Source organism: Sciurus vulgaris, assembly GCF_902686455.1.
Source record: "Sciurus vulgaris genome assembly, chromosome: 1".
NCBI lineage: Eukaryota > Metazoa > Chordata > Mammalia > Rodentia > Sciuridae > Sciurus > Sciurus vulgaris.
Window position 1 is genome coordinate 110,713,410 of NC_136461.1, and position 13,373 is coordinate 110,726,782.

Below are 13,373 nucleotides of genomic sequence, written 5' to 3' on the forward strand. Positions count from 1 at the left end.
TAGTCACTTTAAGTCCCTAAATTTTGAGTGACCTCTTGGACAACAGAAAACCAAAACAATGCCCATGGAATAAAAAAGAGCTTTAAACCTTGTTCTTTCTTGAATCCAAAATTCCATATTCTTTTCATTAAACCATGTAAATAAAAAATAACTATTTTTAAAAGAAAGAATAGTAATTACAGTTTGCAGAAGACTGAATGGAAAGACTTATGGTCAGGCCAAATGAGGCCTTGAAAGTACAGCAACCATTTACATTATCCTCCACTGGCCTTACAGTAGAGAATTTCTCTGATGAACACACAACACAAGGTCTGAACTTCAACTTTATGAACTCAGAAATCTAAGAACCTGTCTCTTGAAGAAAAAGTCATATAATTATCAAATTCAGAGATCATATACATAAAACTCAGAATGTCAATTTTCTTAATTACAATGAAAATGCATTTATCCCACATCACCACCTAATAGGACACATTCTTTCTCCTGATAGAATATAATGCAACTATCTGGCTATATATTATTCATTATAATCACAATTTAGTCATGCCCTACAGTGAGATTACAACCACATTGAATTTTAATTATTTATCTCTTTGATCACTTATAAACATGGCTAAAACTTTACATTTTAATTTTCCTGAATTTTTTTCAGAAGTGACCTTAATGCAATTTAGGGAAAAATTCCATAAATTGAGGAGACTGTAAAAGGGTCAAACAGAAATTATACAGTTTCTCTGCCTCATGCTCCTTCTCACACCTAGGACTTGGCCTTAGTATCATCCTGACACATTAACATATAGAATTCTGAATTTTAAGTAAAAGGGGTTATGTGTTAGAGTAGGGAGTAGGGAGTAGAAGGTAACCCAAAGATAACTGTCTGGCACTGTGGAAATGTTTCCTCTGCTTGCTTACACAGAAATACATCAAATCTTCACATCCAACCTTTCCCCCCTTATGAAGTATTTCCAATGTATTTACCCACATGGTCACAAAATCTTTGTGCGTGTGTGTTTGTGTGTGCACGCGCGTGCGCGCACACACTGGGGGGTCAAACCTAGGGCTTACACATGCTAGGCATGTTCTCTTATCACTGAGCTCTACCTCCAGCCTGGTCACAAAATCTTATCAAAAAAAAAAAAAAAAAAAATCAGTGAGTCATTTCTATCATCCCATCTATTAAAAGAAGGCCTAACGAACCTAAGCTACTTACCCCAAATCACTAGAAACTGGAACTCAGCTGTTTCTACCAAACTGCTTTCCTCCTAGGATCTAAAAGTTCATTGCAGGGCTGGGGAGATAGCTCAGTCGGTAGAGTGCTTGACTTGCAAGCACAAGGCCCTGGGTTCGATCCCCAGCACCGCAAATAAAAAATAAATAAATAAATATAAGTTCATTGCATACAACTCTAATTAAAATACTTAGTAGCAGGTCCAGTTGAATGAACTGCTTCAGATTTCCACTGCCTGTTTCATCTAAAAATATCCATAAGCAGAAATATTTTTCACATTAATAGTTTGAATCAGGAACAATTCCCTAAACATTGCTTAACATTCATGCTTACCCACTTAGAACAGTGTAAGAGGTCACAAATCACTATAATATATGAAGGAAATGGAAAGAATGGTTTTAATGCATTACTTTCTTTTGCCTCCTGCATTTCAAGAGATCAGTGATCACCAGGCATAGTGGCATAAACCTACAATAATTCCAGCAACTCAGGAGGCTGAGGATCACAAATTCAAGGTCAGCCCCAGCAACTTAGCAAGACCCTACGCAACTTAACAACACCCTGTCTCAAAATAAAAAATAAAAGTCCGGGAATGTAGCTCAGTAGTCAAGTGCCCCTGGGTTCAATTCCCAGGAGCAAAAAATAAAATAAAAATTAAAAAATATCAATGATCAAAATATGTAACATATTGACATGACAATGAGCTACAAGCCAGGATCTATTTATATCAAGTCCCACAATATGACACTTACATACTCTTGAAATTTACACAAATTTGTAACCAACATTTATTCAGCATATCAAAAGTAGTATAAAGACTACTAATTTCCTAATTCCACAGCTTTGCTTTTGTACATCTGTGTCATCAACTCTCAATATTTATTTTTTTATTTTATCTAAAACAAGAGGCCTAGGCATTTTCTGCTAGTCTGAAAGTCAAAATCTAAGATCACAATATTAAGTTAGTCACAACTGACTGTTCATGTTGAGTATCACATGGCAAAACAGTTCAGAAACTCCACATTAGAAAGATTGGCTTTTGGGCTGGGGATATAGCTCAGTTGGTAGAGTGCTTGCCCTGGGTTCAATCCCCAGCACCGCCCAAAAAAAAAAAAAAAAAAAACAGAAAGATTGGCTTTTACTCCCCACTTGGTGATACTGGGGATCAAAGTAGGACCTCACATGTTAGGCAAATGCTCTGAGATACACCCCCAGCTATAGCAGGATTAGAAATACAAAATGTTTGAAACACATCACAGGTCTTACCCAATACTCACCACATCCTTAATTTCATGCCAAGTCACATCTTTAAGTTATGGACCCTGTTTTTTTATTGAGGCTGGTTCCATAATGCCTATCATCCCTTTTCAAGCCAAGTTATACTTCCTCCTCAAAAGCATCAAGTGAACTCCAAAATACAACACAACTTCTGAGTTCTGTTCCCAGTTCCACCAGTACCTTCACAGCTTTGTGAAAACCTGTTTCTAGAACACAAATACTGTCCTAACTGACTTATCATCCCCAACTCTTCTTCAAAAAACCAAGGAAGTCATCTCTCATTCATGTGGCCAACTAGTCAGTTTCAAAAAAAAAGAGAAAAGGCTGGAAATGTAGCTCAGTGGTAGAGTACTTGCCTAGCAAGTATGAGGCCTTGGGTTCAATCCTTGAGGGCACAGACACAACAATATAAGGTGACAGTTTCACAGGGGCAGGGTGAATACAACAACATAAGGCAACAGTTTAAATGTTATACAAGGTTAACTATACAATTTAAACACTGTTTGAAGTATTAAACTTTTTAACACCTTGATTTTTGACATTCTCCTCATTTTCTTCCTTCATTACAGGACATGACTAAACACTGACATTATCAGGAACTCCAAACACAAGGGTCTAATCAATGAACCTTTAGTTTTTTGTGTAGCAAGGCAAAATGTCAGGTCACAGGACAAAGCATTATTTGATATGAGCTCATTGATATGATGAACAAGAAGCCAAATTTTCTAAGAAAAAAGCAGACTAAACTACAAGAATTAGAGAAAAAGTAACCTTATACAACAAAATGTAGCCAGAAAAGATTTAGTATTTTACTAAAAGTAGTAGGAAGTACAGCAACCCAGTTGCACAGATTTAAAATGGTATATGATTCCCAAAATATCAATAGCTCTGATATGGAACATAGTAGTTTGGTTTATAATTTATCTTCTTACCTTCAGTTTAGGCTGATAGAATCTTTTTCATAAACTGACAAATCATTTACTCAGCAAATATAGTCTAAGTTCTACATATCAACCATTGTGCAAAAAGAAAAAATAACCTGGGATTTCAAGTCACTGAACTCACCTACAAAGTATATGCTTCCACTACATATATTTTAGTAATCCTTTCACTATGTATAGGTATGTCAAAATATCATGTTGCCCACCCATTAAGTATCAAGGTTTCAGTTTTGCAAATACATCAAAGAAATTGACACAGGTGCATTAAAATAGGTTGGAAATCATAATCTAATACTTACATATTATGTAAACAGTAAAAACTGTACCTGAAATGTAATACGTTCTCAACCAACTGTAGGTGTTATAAATTCTTTTGATTGCAGTACAGTGAGCTTCACAGAGACAGCGCCAGGGCAAGTGAGAGCCAGACAGGCACTGGGCGACTATGCCTCACTGAGGAAAAACAACTAAACATGGGCAAAGGAGATCCTAAGAAGCCAAGAAGCAAAATGTCATTACATGTGTGCTTTGTGCAAACTTGCTGGAAGAAGCACAAGAAGCAGCACCCAGATGCTTCAGTTAACTTTGCAGAGTTTTCTAAGAAGTTCTCAGAGAGGTGGAAGACCATGTCTGGAAAGAGAAAGGAAAATTTGAAGACACCGCAAAGTGGACAAGGCCCGTTATGAAAGAGAAATGGAAACCTATATCCCTTCTAAAGGGGAAACAAAAAAGAAGTTCAAGGATTCCAATGCACCCAAGAGGCCTCTGTTGGCCTTGTTCTGTTCTTACCCAAAAATCAAAGAACATCCTGGCCTATCCATTGGCAATGTTGCAAAGAAACTGGGAGAGATGTGGAATAACACTGATGCAGATGATGAGCAGTCTTATGAAAAGAAAGCTGCTAAGATGAAGGAAAAATATGAAAAGGATATTGCTGCCTACCAAGCTAAAGGAAAAATCTGATGGAGCAAAAAAAAAGCAAAAAAAAGTTGTCAAGGCTGAAAAAAGCAAGAAAGACAAGGAAGAGGAGGAAGATGAGTAAGATGAAGGGGATGAGGGGGAAAGAGGAAGAGGAACATGATGAAGGTGATGAATAAGTTGGTTCTTAGGCAGTTTTTTTCCTTGTCTATAAAGAATTTAACCCCCCTGTATACAACTCACTCCTTTTAAAGGAAAAAAAAAAAAAAAAATGAAATGTAAGGCTATGTAAGACTTGTTTTTAAACTGTACAGTGTCTTTTTTTGTATCGTTAACACACAACCAAATGTGTCTTTAGATAGCCCTGGTATTTTCAATAGCCACTAACCTTGGCCTGGTACAATATGGAGGTTGTAAATTGGCATGGAAATTTAAAGCAGGTTCTTGTTGGTGCACAGCAAAAATTAGTTATATGTGGGGACAGTTTTTCATGTTCAGTTGTCTCTGATTCAGCTTATACAAAATAATTGTTGTTTTGTTAACTGAATACCACTCTGTAATTGCAAAAAAAAAAAGAAAAGAAAAGCTGCAGCTATTTTGTTGACATTCTGAATGCTTCTAAGTAAAGACAATTTTTTATTAGTAAAAAAATAATAATATAAAATAAGTTCTTTTGAGTATTTTGAATAGAGAACATTTCTCAAACCAAGTTCCTGAAGTTATTAATCAGTGGTCACTTTTTAAAATATCTTTTAAGTTGTTGATGGACCTTTATTTATTTATTTAGTTATATGTGGTGCTGAAAATCACACCCAGTGCCTCACGCATGCCAGCAAGCACTCTACACCACTGAGCCCCAACTCCAGCCCCAGTCAGTGATTTCTTAAGGGGAAAAAAAGACCTGGAAAAGGCTGAATTTTAAAATATTAAGCATGGTGCTTTACTAAATGACTGTTTCAGAACCATTCTGCATCATATTTCATTTTTCAGAACCATACTGTGTCATAAATGGGGAAATGAAGGGATAGAGATGGGGGTGGGGGTTAGTATACACTATTTTATCATGACTTAAGTCCTATTAAATCTCCAGGCATACAGTTTGAGAAAGTGATTTAAATGATTATTCCAGACCTTTGGATTCCACAAAGCAGTTCAATGTTCAAATTTAAAAAAAAAAAAAGGAAAACAAATTAGAAACCAACATGGATCACCAACTTTCTCATTTTGAAAAAAAAAAAAAAAAGTTTAACTCACCCCTTACTATCACCATCATTTCATTTGAAAAGCATCATTTTAAAACCAAAATGATGGAAATAAAGCATAGACCTTTAAACTAAAGATCTTTAAGTCCAGGAGCTGGAGTTGTAGCTCAGTGGTATTATGCTTGCCTAGCATTTGTGAGGCACTGGGTTCCATACTCAGCACCATATAAAAGTAAGCAACATAAGGGAGAAGGAAAGAAGGAAAGGGAAAGGGAAAGGGAAAGGGAAAGGGAAAGGGAAAGGGAAAGGGAAGGAAAGGAAAAGGAAAAGGAAAAGGAAAAGGAAAGGAAAGAAAGAAAGAAAAGATAAGAAAAGAAATAATAAGAAAGTTTTTCCAGGTCAAATGTACCGGCTACTGAATCCCAAGTCTTTAAAACAAGTTTTAATTTATTCAGACAACATCTCAGGCATTAAGAAGGTATTGCTGGGCTGTAGGTATAGGTAAGAGATAGAGCATTTGTTTACATGTGCAAGGGCAGGGATTCGATCACCAGCACCATAAAAAAAGAAAGAAAAGGAGAAGATAAATCTTGACATTGCTTTGCATTACATCCTAGATCCTGATCCTAACATTTTCAAAATTGCTAGTCACTGTGAAACAAGAGAATATTATTATGTCCTAATAGTTTGCAACTCATAAAGAATATAGTTTTGTGGTAAATTTAACTCCCAACAAGATTAATTCAGTGAATTCCACATGATTTTCTATGTGGAAAACTAGAGAACAAAATTCTTTCATACAAAATCCCAAAATACCCTAACCATTAAAATGCTCAAACCATTAAAGCAGATAGCAGAAATAAATGCAACTAAACTGCCCTAGTTTACAGACAAGGAAAAATAAGGCCTTAAAAGGTTCAAAAATGTATTTAAGGAATAAAAGAGCCAGGCACAGTGGTGCACACCTGTAATCCCCATGGCTTAGGAGGCTGAGACAGGAAGATTTCAAGTTCAAAGCCAGTCTCAGCAATTTAGTGAAGCCCTAAGCAAATTAGCAAGACCCTATCTCAAAATAAAAAATAAAGAGGCCTGGGGAGGAGGCTCAGTAGTTAGCACCCCTGAGTTCAATCCCCAGTACCAAAAAATAAAAAATAAAAAACAAAGACTAAAATAAAACTTTTTTCCCACAGTGATATAATATTTTTTATATTTAAGTAGTAAAAATAAATAAAGCCAACTATGAAAAGGGATAACAGTTGCAAAATGAGGGTTAATGGTTAGTTCTACACTTGAAGTCACAATTTGTTTATTCTGAAAGCCCTTTCCTACCATTTTTAAACATACCTCAAATCTAAAATGTGCAAAAAGGTATTTATTCTAATTCTGAGATAGTCACACTACTTAAATATTTAAAAGGAGGAGAAAATACTTAAATCCTAATTCCACCACCCATGTTTTTCAACATTTTATGAATCATTTTACTTCTTTCTAAATATAGCCTAAGTACCTAGAACAGCTTCTGGAATATAATAGACACTAATAAAGTCACTGAATGAGTACAAGATCAAAGAGTACCTAGCATTTTATTGTTACAATAAAACACAAACCAAATTCAAAGTGCTACACTCCATACTCATAAATACAAAGTGTATGCACACGTCTATACTTGAAGAAAATATCACACTTGGGAATAGAAATAGACTCATTTGGAATCCTTTCATAGCACAAGTGTTACAGGATGAGATAAACCTATGTTATGAAAAAACCTTAGGAACTCTGAATCTATCTATATAATGCTACTTTTGTATATTAAAACAGGCAGCTAGTATGTGATATGAAGGAAGTTCCTCTCACTGAATCATCACCTACACTGGTAGAGAATAAGCCAATAATTTTAGTGTATTAATGAAATAAGATTGACAGCTGGAGATGTAGCTGAGCGTAGAAGGCTTATCTAGTATGCGAGAGGCCCTGGGTTCAATCCCCAGCTCCATTAAATAAATAAATAAAGGTTTAAAATTTCATTTTCTGATTCTCATTAAAATCAATTTCAGTTATTTTTGGGTCTTGTTACTTTTTTTTTTTTAATTAATGACAATGAAAGTTATCTGGGCTTATTTTCACATTAGGTTGTAATCCTATGTCTCATCTGTATTAGAGATGTCACGGTACTCACATTTTGTTTTTGACAGTGGGGACTGAACCCAGGGATGCTTAACCCAAACCCTTTTTTATATTTTATTTAGAGACAAGGTCTCCTGAGTTGCTTAGGGCCTCACTAAATTGCTGAGTCTGGCTTTGAATTTGTAATCCTCCTGCCTCAGCCTCCCAAACTTCTGGGATTACAGGTGTGTGCCACCATGCCCGAATTTTATTTTTTATTTTGAGGCAGAGTCTTCCTGCTAAATTGCCAAGATTGGCTTCAAACTTGGTGAATATCCTGTGTCAGCCTCCCCAGTCACTGGGATTACAGGCCTGTGCTACCATGTCCAGTCAATCACTTTTAAATCTAAAACACTCAAAACAAGACTAGCAGAGGAAGTTAATTTGATGAAGTTACATTTTACATGTTATTAAACACAAAAATATGTACCATTACAACAGTTTTCACACTGTATGAGTAATCCAAATAACAGTAATATTTTTCAAACCAACGAAATTAAGCTACAAAATTTCCAATCTTCAACCTACCTTTTCTTAACTAGGCACACTAATACCTCCAAACTTTCAGCAGTTACCATATTACAAGATCACTAGTAATTGGTACTATAAATTCAAAATCATGGAATCACCAAAATATAAAGTTCGTGAGTTAAAGTACTCACACTGCTATTTAAATTAGAAAAGATCTGCTAGATGAAATTATATTCAACAAATTCAGTTATAAATGATTAATGAAATAACTCTGCTTTAAAATCCATTCAGACATTCTGAAGGGCATGCTATCTATGAAAGTCTCCTCTACTTGTAAGCTCTCATATGCAGTAACAATGCTTTGTTCAAAACAAAAGGTTCAACTCTGCCTGACACTCACTAATGGTAAGTGGTCCATTGGAACATTACTTTGAGCCAATCCCTTTATTCACCAGTCTACAGATTTGTTCTTTTCTAAGATGTTTTATGATATCCCCATCATCTATCAGGTACAAAGGCAGAAAGTGGCAAGAAGAAAAAGACTACAATTACAATTTCTTCATTAGACAAGTAATTAATGAACACCTACTATGTACCAGGCAATGCTTAAACACTAATGAGAAAGGCAATGGTACTAGGAGTGGTAAGGAGTCAGGGGTGTGGCACACACCTTTAATCCTAGCGTCTCAAGAGGCCGAAGCAGGAAAATCAAAACTTGAGGCCAGTCTTAGAAACTATTCAAGACCCCATCTCAAAAAAAAAAAAAAAAAAGATTTTTTTTTTAAAAGGGCTGCACATGTGTGGCCCTAAATTCAATCCCCAATACTACAAAAAATATATAGGAAGAATGATAAAGAAATGAGAATGTAAAGGTATCTAAAGAACTGGAAAACCTTTGTCAAGGGCAACCTGTAAATGTCTGAAAAACAGAGAATGAACTTTGTAAAATGAAGAGTTACTAAAGTAGTGAATAAGAAAACAAGAAAAAGGAGTGAATGATAAAATGAAAAATGTTCTTCCATTATGACTAGATTTTTTTTTTTTAAGGACTGGAAATTGAACCCAGGAAACTACCACTGAGCTACTGAGCTACTGAGCTACATTCCCAGACCTTTATATTTTTCATTTTGAGACCGGGCCTCACTGAAGTTGCCCAGGCTGGCCTCTAACTGGTGATTCTCCTGCCTCAATCTCCCAAATTGTTGGGATTGTAAGAGTGCACCACACACAGAAGTCACTCTTAATGAAGATAATACAATCCATTAGGACACATGCTGGACATCTATGGAAGTATTCCAGTTGTCACAGCAATACAGAAGGGCTACTGAAATTCAGGCTGTGGGTACAGCTCAGTGGTAGAGTACTTGCCTAACCTGCACAAGGCCCTGCGTTCGATCACCAGCATTCCCCCCCGGGGGGGGGTGCTACTGGTATTTAATGAGCAGATACCAAGAAAGCATGAGAAAGTCCAGCACAATGATGAAATATCTATATTCTCAAACTTACATATGCATAGTTTGTAACTACCAAAGCCTAGGACCTAATTCCATTCCACATATAAATAAGTCTTTCTACATAATTTTAACATGCACTAAATGTCCAGAAAAGTAACTAATGAATAAAGCAACAGAAAAGTATACTTTATTTTATTTGTACCTTTACCAAGAATTGTTTATGATTCTGGTGCTTTGTTTCTAGTGATATTTAAGTCCCAAATATCCTTATATCAGTCCACTTGGGTAGCTATCATGTCAAGCTGATTCTATGTTTGGTGACAACATCTACTAGATTTTACTATTATGAAAACCCAATATTAATAGGTTGAAATATATATTATTCCCTAGCACCACAAAAACAAAAATTAAAAAACTATATGATTTAGTCATGAATTATTTTCTATTTATCCTTTATCTTACAGCTTGAGAATTTTTCAAACTATATGTGAGAAAGTTATATTACCTGTGTATTTTATTTCATTAAAGGGAGCACTTCAAAATGTTTATTATAAAATAAGAGTAGAAGATCAACATCATTATAGGATGCATACAGGTCTCAGTTAATCCAGGAAAAGGTAGAAAAAAGCATATAACTATGGTAATTCTTTTCTTTTGAGAATGTAAATTCTAAGCACAGGGAAAAGTGAACAATTAAACCTTTATCAAAAGATGGTTCTAGGGCTGGGGTTGTTGCTCAGTGGTAGAGTGCTTACCTAGCATGCATGAGGCACTGGGTTCAATCCTCAGCACCATATAAAAATAAATAAAATAAAGGTATTTGTCCATCTACAACTAAAAATATTTTTTAAAAAGATGGTTCTATAAAAACAGAGAGACAAACCCACATAAATAGTTATCTTATACTAGACCAAGGTGCCAAAAACATACATTGGAGAAAAGACAGCCTCTTCAACAAATGGTGCTGGGAAAACTGGAAATCCATATGCAGCAAAATGGAATTAAACCCCTATCTCTCATCTCATCCCGCACAAAATTCAACTCAAAGTAGATCAAGAATCTAGGAATTAGATCAGAGACCCTGCACCTAATAGAAGAAAAAGTAGGCCCAAGTAGGCTTCATTAAGTAAGGCTCAGGACCTGACTTCCTTAACAAGACTCCTAAAGTGCAAGAAATAAAATCAAGAATCAATAAATGGGATGGATTCAAACTAAAAAGCTTCTTCACAGCAAAGGAAACAATCAGTAATGTGAAGAGAGAATCTACAGAGTGGGAGAAAACCTTTACCAAGTGCACATCAGATAGAGCACTAATCTCCATGATATATAAAGAACTCAAAAAACACCAAAAAAACAACCCAATCAATAAATGGGCTAAGGAAATGAACAGACACTTCACAGAAGAAGATCTACAAGCAATCAACAAATATATGAAAAAATGTTCAACATCTCTAGTAATAAGAGAAATGCAAATCAAAACTACCCTAAGAGTCCATCTCACCCCAATTAGAACAGCGATTATCAAGAACACAAGCAATAATAGTTGTTGGCGAGGATGTGGGGAAAAATGTACACTCCTACATTGCTGGTGGGGTTGCAAATTAGTGCAGCCACTCTGGAAAGCAGTATGGAGATTCCTCAGAAAGCTTGGAATGGAACCACCATTTGACCCAGTTATCCCACTCGTTGGCCTATACCCAAAGAACTTAAAATCAGCATACTACAGAGATACAGTCACATCAATGTTCATAGCTGCTCAATTCACAATAGCCAGATTATGAAACCAACTTAGATGCCCTTTGATAGATGAATGGATAAAGAAACTGTGGTGTATATGCACAATGGACTATTACTCAACCATAAAGAAGAATAAAATTATGGCATTTCCAGGCAAATGGATGAAGTTGGAGAATATCACGCTAAGTGAGATAAGCCAATCTCAAAAAACCAAAGGACGAATGATCTCACTGATAAGCGATGATGACACATAATGGGGGGTGAGGAAGGCAAGAATGGAGGAAGGAAGGACTGTGTAGAGGGAAAAGAGGGGTGGGAGGGGTGGAGGGGAGGGAAAAAATAACAGAATGAATCAAACAACATTACCCTGTGTAAATTTATGATTACACAAATGGTATGCCTTTACTCCATGTACAGAGAAACAACATGTATTCCATTTGTTTACAATAAAAAAAAAAAAAAAAAAAGAACACAAGCAAAAAGTGTTGGTGAAGATGTGGGGAAGAGGAACACTCATACATTGATGGTGGGATGGAACCATTTGACCCAGCAACCCCACTCCTTAGTTTATACTGAAAGTATTTAAAATCAGCATACTACAGTGACACAGCCACATCAATGTTTATAGCAGCTCAATTCACAACAGTTAAACAAACTGTGGAACCAACCTAGATGCCCTTCAACAGATGAATGGATAAAGAAACTGTGGTATATATACACAATGGAATATTACTCAGCCTTAAAGAAGAATGAAATTATGGCACTTGCAGGTAAATGGATGGATTTGGAGAATATCATGCTAAGTGAAATAAGTCAATCCCAAAAAACCAAAGCCTGAATGTTTTCTCTGATATGTGGATGCTGATTCATAATGGGGGTCGGGAGGCAACGGAAGAATAGAAGAACTTTAGATTGGGCAGAGGAGAGTGAGGGGAGATGGGGAAAGATGGTGGAAAGAGACAGACATTATTACCCTATAAACATGCATGATTGCATGAATAGTGAGACTCTGTATCATGTATAAGCAGAGAAATGAAAAGTTGTACTCCATGTGTGTACAATTAGTCAAAATGCATTCTGAGGTCATAGAAAATAAATTACAACAAATTTTACAAAAAGAAATATACTAGAAGTGAAAAAAAAAAAGATGGTTCTATAGATTTAAAGCCTATTCAAATTTGTACAAAAAAGTTGGCAAGAAGGTGAATATAGCACCATATCTTGTCTACCCGAAAGTTCACTATGTCACTTATTGAAATCTCAAGGAGATGTCTTCACAGGTTTTCAAGAAAGCCAAAACTAGCTGGTCTATTTTGGAAAAAGAGACTCACAGTCTATTTATCCTCCAAGAAAAATATTCTTGATTTAAAATCAAGAGAGCTAACACATCTGGATCTGGTGTATGTGTGTATGTGCATAAATACATACACAGGGACTGCTAAGAAACTATGAACCACTAACAATCAGAAACAAAAAACAAACAAAAAACTTAAAAAAGAAGACTCTTTCAGCACATAACAATTTTCTGTATATAAAATTATAAGAACAATCTAAAATATTTCTACTTTGGCAAAGGTCCTATTTCTCTGCAAATAAAGATTACTCATCATTTTTACAATGCCTTTCAATCAGGATTAGATACCTCCATGCCTAAGAATGCTCATTCAAGCTTCCAATAGGTGCACCTAAGTACCATTTTACAGTGGGTATTTAAAATAAACTGGAGAGGGTCAGATGACAGCTCCAGTTACATGAATAATTTGTATTAGACCAAGGATTGATAACTTAAATCTACCCTCTCCACCAAGAGTTTGAACAAACTAAAAATTTAAGTGCAAAATCTCCTGAGCTCATGAAACTTCTAAAAAGTTGTAAGAGAACTCTAAAGTAAAACATGATTAACACTAAGATCAGCCATAGAAAAACTGAGAGTTAGGCTTATTGTCTTCTTTCTGTTTTGTTTTTGAAATGAATTTTCCAG

General features: G+C 35.6%; 1 protein-coding gene and 1 pseudogene across 3 annotated transcripts in view; one reads left to right on the top strand and one right to left on the bottom strand.

Annotated features, from left to right (window-relative positions):
• RNF115 (ring finger protein 115) overlaps positions 1 to 13,373 on the bottom strand; it is a 96,247-nt gene that overhangs the window by 74,924 nt on the left and 7,950 nt on the right. The gene's annotated exons all lie outside the window — the stretch shown is intronic.
• On the top strand, positions 1,406 to 4,912 carry LOC306661474 (high mobility group protein B1-like; annotated as a pseudogene). Its single transcript has one exon. The product of its transcript is annotated as a high mobility group protein B1-like (transcript).